Here is an 8,724-nt window from a genome sequence, read left to right on the forward strand (position 1 = left end):
AGCTGGAACCCTGCCTGTGAGGCCACAGCTTCTCAGGTGGCTGTCATCTTTGAATCCTTAAAAATCCAGCATGGAGATTTTGAATTTTAGCCTTTACTGATCCCCGTGGTATCCAGGTTTAAAAAAAAAAAAAAAAAAAAGGCAGGCATTAGAAATGCAAACACAGACAAAGAATGACAAGAGAGTGTTCTTTTCTCTTCTCTGACTGGAAGCCTTGTCCTTCTTGACAAGCTACTGAGAAGGCTAGGCTGACTCCATGACAGGCAGTGAAGGAGACAAGGCCCAACTAAGTCTCTGCTTCTAAGAGGCAAGTCCAGGCCTCAGAAGCTGTCCCGCCACCTGGCCTGAGGCAAGGACAATGGGTCAGCAGCAGTTTCCAGACTTCCCAGCAACAGACTCCAGCGACCCAGGCTCCAGCAATGGTTCTAGGAAGTTCCTAGAGATGGAGCAAGATAAAGGTCACCTACCCTGGAATTCCCCTAATGTGCTTTAAATTGGACCTGTGAGTTCACTTCAGGGTCTCTCTATCTTTGTAGATGGTAGACCCCATCATGCTGGACTTCTACAGAATAAAACTCCCTTTTGCATTTACATATTATTTGAGTCCAGGGTATTATTCTTTGGCGAATCATGGACCCTTACAGTATCACTGGCCTCCATAGTTAGGAGGTCATTCTTTCTTCCTATGTTCTTGTCAGGTTGTTGGGCTAATTTTTTTTTGTTGTTGTTCTTTTGGTTTTGTAATACTGAAATTGAACTCAGAGCATCATGCATACTATGCATACACCCTACCTCCGAGCTGTATCCCCAGCCTTAGGTTAGCATGTGCTTATTGGACATTCAGTGGAAAAATAAGGAATCTGAATGTGACTCCATTCTGACCTCAGAGGACACACAGCAGAAAATAACACGAGTTTCCTATTCAACCTTGTAAGAACTCATTCAGCACGGAGGGGGAGTGCTCTTCTTCCTGGGCCCAAATCAGAATCTGAGGTTGGCCCTATTCACCCCTACCTCACGGCCCCACCCCATCCACACCCACCCCATGCCTGGCCCAGGTTGCTGGAAATGAGACCATTGGGAATCTGATCGGAGGTAAGTTAAATAAATAAATAAGTTAAATAAACATCTTCCCCAAGCCTCTTGCATTCTCTGGAGGCTGGAAATGAAGCGTGTTTAGCTTAGCAAAGTGCCCTACTGTGTTTTTAGGGTATGCAAACATCACCCCAGGAACTTGATTTGGGTGGCAGCTGACATCAGAATTCTTCTGCCATAGAAAGCATAACAACTTGGGAGGGCGGGAGGGGGAAGTGCTGCTTCGAGTTCTGGGGGAAGAGGTCCAGGGACAACTGCAACACCCAGCCTGAGCTAGGGAGAAATTGCTCTGTGGGCAGAGCCTAAGGTGCAAGCTATGGAGTGTTAGCTCTATCTGTCAGCCAAGGATGGTACAGGGGAAATCAGGATCTTCTCTTGGAGTTTTTAGTCTCACTAACAAAGAATTTATGAACTGGGCGGTGGTGGCGCACGCCTTTAATCCCAGCACTTGGGAAGCAGAGGCAGGCGGATTTCTGAGTTCGAGGCCAGTCTGGTCTACAGAGTGAGTTCCAGGACAGCCAGGGCTATACAGAGAAACCCTGTCTCAAAAAAAAAAAAAAAAAAAAAAACAACCCAACGCCCCCCCAAAAGAACTTATGAATGGACTGAAATGGAAGCTCGATTTTACTACAGATTAAGAGACCGACCCGCTCCCCGCCCCTCCCCCAGCCCCGGGTGTGGGCAGATAAACTATAAACCCCAGCGGGGGTTCTCTACTAGTGCCCTCCATAGAAGATATCCTGACGGCTACAATCTGGCAATTCAATAAGAGACAAGACTCCTGCTGGTTAAAGGCGGCCAAGGGGCCACTCCTAGGAAGTCAGCTTCACTTTAAGCCATGCCAAAGGGATAGGGGGTACTGTTAAAGGTTTAAATTCCCCAGCTGCTACCCGCTCCCTGGTAGGTCTAAAAGAAACTGGGGACAAATGACTGCCTGTGGAGCCTATTAGCATACCGAAGTTCTTGCTGAAATCCCGACTCTCTCGGCCAGTTAACAGAACCCAGGTTGGCATCCTGGCTCTTCTCAGGGGCATCCAGCTCGTGGGGTCCCCTCAGCTTCTTACTTCTATATAACCCTGCTTTTCTGCCAAGTGCTCTCTTGGGTCTTGGCTCTCTCTTGGTTCCTTTTCTCTTACTCCCTTTTGGGTCAGAACCCAAAGAAACCTTGGACAAGCCTCAGTACCTGTGGCTCCACCCAGTACTTCTCCCTCCGCCCCCTACCCTACACCTCTCCAGCTTCTTTTTCCTATATAAATCTGTCATTTCGGTCTTGGTTCTCGGCTCCTCTCTTGGTCCTCTGCTCTTGGGTCCTGGTCCCCTCTCTTCTCCCGCCCCTGGCTGTTCTCTTCCTCATATCTACAATAAAACCCTTTTCCTCAACCACACCTAGGATCGGTCATGTCCTCATTCTTTTTTTTTTTTTTCTGAGACAGGGTTTCTCTGTGTAGCCCTGGCTGTCCTGGAACTCACTTTGTAGACCAGGCTGGCCTCAAACTCAGAAATTCCCTGCCTCTGCCTCCCAAGTGCTGGGATTAAAGGCGCGAGCCACCACCGTCCGGTTCATGTCCTCATTCTTATTCACTCTTTTTCGTTCCTCTCTCCTTCTTTGTCTCTCTCTTTCCTCTTGTAGCCCAGTCCATTTTGCTGTCATGTTTAGTCTACTACTTTCTCTCTCGGCTCTGGACTCTTCCAGATGTCTCTGGATACACTCTCGTATCTACAAAAAAATCCTTACTCTCAACCATTCCTTAGAGCCCCGTGTTACTTTACACAGCTGCAGCAGACCCTGCCCCCGCCCCGTTCTCCCCCCACCCCCACCCCTGCTTTATTCGCTCGTCATATTCATTGTAGTCCATGTTTGTTCACTTATTTGTTTGTGTGCCTGTTTACTTTCACTGCCAGAGAGAGATCAAGGTTCATGATGGCTTATGATTGCCTCAGGATCATCTCAACACCAGACACTGAGTGTGAGCTGTGTGAAGTGTGTGTGTCCAAGCTGTCTGCCCAGCGGGGTTTGTGGGTGTGCTGAGTGCAAGGCTGGATGCATAATCAATGCTTCTTAAGACACAGATAAAGAACCAGGGGCCGGGCATGATAAATGTGCTGTTGGGAGGGGAAGGTCAATGCAGATCACAGGGGTTTCAGAGAGCAGGGGAAGCTGTAATTAGAAAGCACAGGCATTCAGGACTGCCTGCAGGTCAGAGGGGCTGGGCTAGTGGGCTTTAACTGGGGAACAGGAAATGGGCACCGAGGTCCCCGCAGTTCAGGGCTGACATAATTGGACAAGAGATCAGCAGCCAGTCACCATGGTAACAGCCAATCCGGGGTGCTGCGCCTACAGCGGCAAGGAGTCAAGGTTTCTAAAGAAGGGACTAAAAATGCTTCCTTTGTTCTCTCTTGCAGTGAGTTGCTATCAGATCCGTGCAGGGCTGATGGCTCAGGGACACAGCCAACGACTGCTGGCCACTGTGACCCGGAGGGAGCCACGTGAAGTCCCAAGGAACCAGCTGGCACGGGAGATGGAGAGTTAAATATGTTTCATGGAACTATTTGTACCTCCCTGTAGGGTGGTGGCCAGTTCATGGATTCAGAGTATGAGCGTGCAGGGCTCCCATCACAGCTGGCCTATTACCAGGCTGTGGCCTGGGAGTGATCCTACCTCACTTTCCTACGATAGAATATTATGTTCTTTTGTTGTTGTTGTTGTTTTGTGAGACAGGTTTTCTCTATGCAGCCCTGGCTATCCTGGAGCTTGCTATGTAAATCAGGCTGGCCTCCAACTCACAGTGATCCTCCTGCCTCTTCTCTAGTGCTCCGATTGAAAGCAAGTATCACCATGCCTAGCTTAGAAGAATGCAGTTCTAATGCTTGTTTCGAGGGGAGGTTGTAAGATCTGAGAGAGGCCTGTCTCACAGTCTGCCTAGGGAGTGCAAATACTACTGTCATGAGTTTGACAAAGTACAGCAGTTTCACCAAAAGGGCTTTGGGAAAGTGAAAGCCATATTTGATCCTTTAGAGGGGTAACCAAAGGGCCATGAGACCCAAAAGTTGAAAGGAGAGTAGTTAGAGTCTCAAGGCAATCTAAAGAGCTGTAAGCCACGAGAGCTTCAGAGCCTCTGTTCTGCCCAATTTAGAGTCCTAGACAGGATGCCCATGAGTTTGTTCATCTTTCCTGTCACAGCGGGAGGTGGGAAACAGGTGAAGAATCTGACATAGATGATTCTAGGGAGTTTCACAGGAAGACGATGACGATGAGATGACGATGGAGGGATGGGAGAGGGCACTTTGCTTAGTGACCAGGACAGGCGAGAAGCAAGTTAGGCAAGGACACAGCTGTGGGCTGCCCACATCCTTCCTCCTCAGCCAGAAGTATCAAGAGATACAAACATCCCTATTTGGACTCTGGAGCTGTCGTCTGTTGCTATGGCAACTGGGTGGGCAGCAGCTGATGGAGATCAGCACTCGATGTAGCTCTGCCCTTTCATGGATGTAGTGTTTATGACAGGGTGAGAGCAAAGCAGGGCTTCCATTGCCATCACAGGGTCTTCACTCCTGTCTCAGATCTGGCCAGGTGCAGAGGGGTAGCTCCCTGGTGACTCCTACCTACCTTGGGCATATTTCCTTACATCACGTGTTCACCCAAGGGACTCCATTTCATTTTCTTTATGGACTCAATCAATCACTTGTTCCTCTGCTTGTTCAAAGTATATGAAGTGCAAAATGCTGGACCAGAGTGGTGATGAGACAGTCAAGGCTCCTGCCTTCATGGAGGGTATGGTTTATATACAAGAGAAGAGAAGGGAAGGGAAGGGAAGAGAAGATTAGGAGAGAAGCTAAAGAGAATGCATTAAATGGCAGGACCCAGAGAAGTTGAAAGGCAAGTTGATTTGGAAATGGTGGCCAGGGAAGGTATCTTACAAGGATAGAAAGAACTATAGGGGGTTGGAGAGGTAGCTCAGTGATTAAGAGCACTGACTGCTCTTTCAGAGGTCCTGAGTTCAATTCCCAGCAACCACATGGTGCCTCACAACCATCTGTAATGGGGTCCAATGCCCTCTTCTGGTGTATCTTAAGATAGCTTCGGTGTACTCATATACATAAAATAAATAAACCTTAAAAAGAAAGGAAGAAAGAAAGAGAGAAGAAAGAAAGAGAGAAACAGAGAGAGAGAGAGAGAGAGAGAGAGAGATGGAAAGAAAGAGCCAGCTACAGATGTGCGGAGAAGGCAGGGCTCCTTCATAAAGCAAAGGCAGACACACCAAGAAGTGCAGGCAGGCAGCAGATGTTGGAGCCTGGACACATGAGGGGTAGGACAGAGAAAGCCTGGTCAGTATTACTCTGCTTTAAGGTCTGAGGTGATAGAAGCAATGGGTGCTTTCAGAAAAAACATGTGTGTACATGTACTCTGGGGAATGACTCTAGAGTCTCACAAGGCAAAATGCTTGTCTACTATATAATACTCTAACAACTTTTCAAAATGTATTTATTATTTTAATAAGCTTTATTTAAAGCACTTGCAAAAACACCATCCATCGAGATTAACCAGGCTTAAAGTCTCTACATCTCAATGAACTCTATTCAGCTAAAATAGCCATTCTGAATGGAAGCTGTGGAGTCTCACATTGGACTTTATAGTTTTACTATCAAACATGTTTATGTACTTATCTACCACCAACTACCCCCCCCCACACACACACAAATCCATGGCAGAGTATGATAGAACTCCTCATGTCTCACTTGTCTTATTTACCTTTCTATTGCTGTGACAAAACCTTATGATCAATGAAACTCACAAAAGAAAGCTAAATTGGGTTTGCAGTTTCAGACAGAATCCATGATGGCAGAGCAAAGTTACGGTGATAAAAGAGCTGATAGTTTACTTCTTGATCTACAAGCAGGAGGGAGGGAGAGCACACTAGTCATGGTGCAAGTCTTTTGAAACCTCAAGCTCATCCCCAGTGACAAACCTCCTCCAACAAGGACACACCTCTTGATCCTTCCCAAACAGTTCCACCAACTGGGAACCAAGTATTTAAATGAATTAGCCTTGGGGACCATTCTGATCCAAACTACCACATAACTTGTGCCCTTTTTTTTTTTTTTTTTTTTTAATGTAAGCCTGGTGGACAGTGGCCTGCAGGAAGACAAGAGTTTGGACTGGGAAAGGTGGTTTAGTGAGTCAAAAGCTAGTCATACAAGCCTGACAACCTGAGTTCAAGTCCCCAGAACCCATATACAAACCAGAGGTGAAGACAGGAGAATCTCAGAAGCTCATGGGCCTGGTATACAGTGAGAGAATGAAAGACTCTCTTAAAACAAAGGGAAGTTGAAGACCAACATTCACAATTGTCCTCTGACCTCCACAAATATTCTATGGCATGTGTGCACATGTGCGCACATAGAAGAAGGTGAGAGGTGAAGCAGAGAGCCCACTGCAGAGACTGCTTCTGTGGCCCACTTGAAAGCTTATGGCCAGGGCTGGGCAGTAGAAGTGCAGAGAGAATTTTCAGGGAACCCCAGCCAGGGTGCTAGGCACTGAGGATAGAATATAAGAGAAAGGATGGGGCTGGCGAGATGGCTCAGTGGTTAAGAGCGCCGACTGCTCTTCCGAAGGTCCTGAGTTCAAATCGCAGCAACCACATGGTGGCTCACAACCATCCCTAACAAAATCTGATGCCCTCTTCTGGAGTGTCTGAAGACAGCTACAGTGTACTTACATATAATAAATAAATAAATCTTTAAAAAAAAAGAGAGAGAGAAAGGATAACTTGCAAGTGTCCAATCTAAGAGAGCCATCTGTAAAAGGATTGTATAATGTGTGCAAAGTGCTGCAGGAGCGGTTACACTGAATCTTGGCTGTGACTTGCAAGAAACACTTCAGACAGTTCAAGTTGTCTAAGAGCCTCCTCGTGATTGCCAGAGAATCTTGGTGAGAGGAAGCAGCCCATAGGCTCCTTAATCCATGTGAACCAAAACAAAATTTTTCCCCTAACAGTGAACTGTCCTAAGGTGGTGGCAAGTGTCATTATTCTGGCTGACCTCCAACTCACAACAATCCTTCTGCCTCAGCCTTGGGAGTGCCGCGGTGACATGCCTGATGAGCCATGGCTAAGGAAGACACCTTGGTATATACCTTCCCAGGTTGAAAGGAGAACGCAGAAAGCGGAATGTTCATAAAGTCCCTGCCTGCCAGACACGAGGCTACTGTTTTAACTACCTTTGAACTTAAACGTACTTAAATTCAAATTTAAATACATTTGTTTGATAAGACGTTGTTGCCGGAAGAGATTAAGTAACTCCCTGAAGGTTAGTTACATGGGCAGTAAGCAGAACAGGGCTAATCTGCCTCTATTCAAACAGGGGTTTTGTTAAATGCTTTGTAATTCTAAGGCAGCTAAACTACTGCACCAACTGAAGCATCCAGGAAGCTGGTGTTGGAGATTTGGGGAGAGATTTGGGAAGGTTGCAGAGGGAGGACTTTTAGGCAAAAGCAAGGCCAGCAAGCTGCCAGAAGGCGAAGACTTGGGAAGTTTAGCCAGCAGATCCTCCACAGTTTAGAGGAGGAAGAATTTTCCAGAATGGGGATGTTTGTCTTTCTTTTTAATGCTGCCTGGTTGAGTAGTGTTATAACTCATTCCTTACCACGAACCTCAGTAAAGCCACTCAGACAATAATGAGGCGGTGAGAAAACTGGGAGGTTGATCCTGAATTCAGAAGCAGGAAGTGGGGGGGGAGGAGGTGACCAGGATACAGCAGCAACCATCCTGGCGTTCACAGAAATTCTGGGAAGGAGTCTGTCTTAATCTTTTGTTTGGAGAAGAAAAGAAAGGGTAGTTCGTACTTGCAGGCTGCAGGATGTGAAAAAACCAGGTCACTCCTGGATCGGTTACATCATGTCCCTCCGAAAGAGACTCAGTGGGATGAGCAAGTCTGAGTCACACAATTAGCCATCGGCTGTTTCCCAAAGGGTCCTTGCATGGCAGTCTCCTGAGGTCTTTAGGGAAACAAACAGCCTTTGTGCACAGTGCTGCCCCCACCCCAAGTCCTTCTGTCTCTGTGCTATGTCTTCATGGCTGTTAAAGCAGCCTGGGAAAGCAGAGTAGCCAGCCTGCAGGAGGCAGGGATGAGGACAAGCCCTCTCTCTGTGTTCCCTTCTCTGACCCATCCTTCACAGCAGCGTAGAGTGCCCAGTTTGCTGTGAGGCGTCACTGTCCTGCGGATCTGAGGCTTCATTTTGCCGGTGAACACTGACAGCCATTTCTGGTCACATGTCCAGAAATCAGGCAAAAACACAGACCTGAATCATTTTCTACGTTCCTGTTTAGAGAAAGACTCCAGAACTTTTCTTTTTAGAGGATAATTTAGAAGTATCTCAGAAGGAGTGGGGGGTGGGTTATATAAAATTAAGAGGGTAGGGAAGTGAGGAGGATGTGGGAGGAGTTAGGGAAGGGAAGATGCAATAAAAACATACAGTATAAAAATTATTTATGAGAAAAGGGAAGAAAAAATTAAGTACAAGGCTGGAGGAATGGCTCAAGTGTTTAAAGGAGCAGGTATTGCTCTTCCAGAGGATCTGGGTTCAGTTCCTAGAGTCTGTCAGGAGGCTCACTGCTACCAGTGACTCCAATT

General features: G+C 47.0%; 1 annotated feature.

The window, feature by feature from the left end:
- Positions 1,968 to 4,665: an enhancer, noted in NCBI's record as "VISTA enhancer mm1457". NCBI's record gives its function as "enhancer in: dorsal root ganglion[4/6] | forebrain[6/6] | limb[6/6] | cranial nerve[4/6]" and the evidence as "EXISTENCE:transgenic organism evidence [ECO:0001131][PMID:17130149]".

This window comes from Mus musculus, chromosome 18 (genome assembly GCF_000001635.26).
Source record: "Mus musculus strain C57BL/6J chromosome 18, GRCm38.p6 C57BL/6J".
NCBI classification, from domain to species: domain Eukaryota; kingdom Metazoa; phylum Chordata; class Mammalia; order Rodentia; family Muridae; genus Mus; species Mus musculus.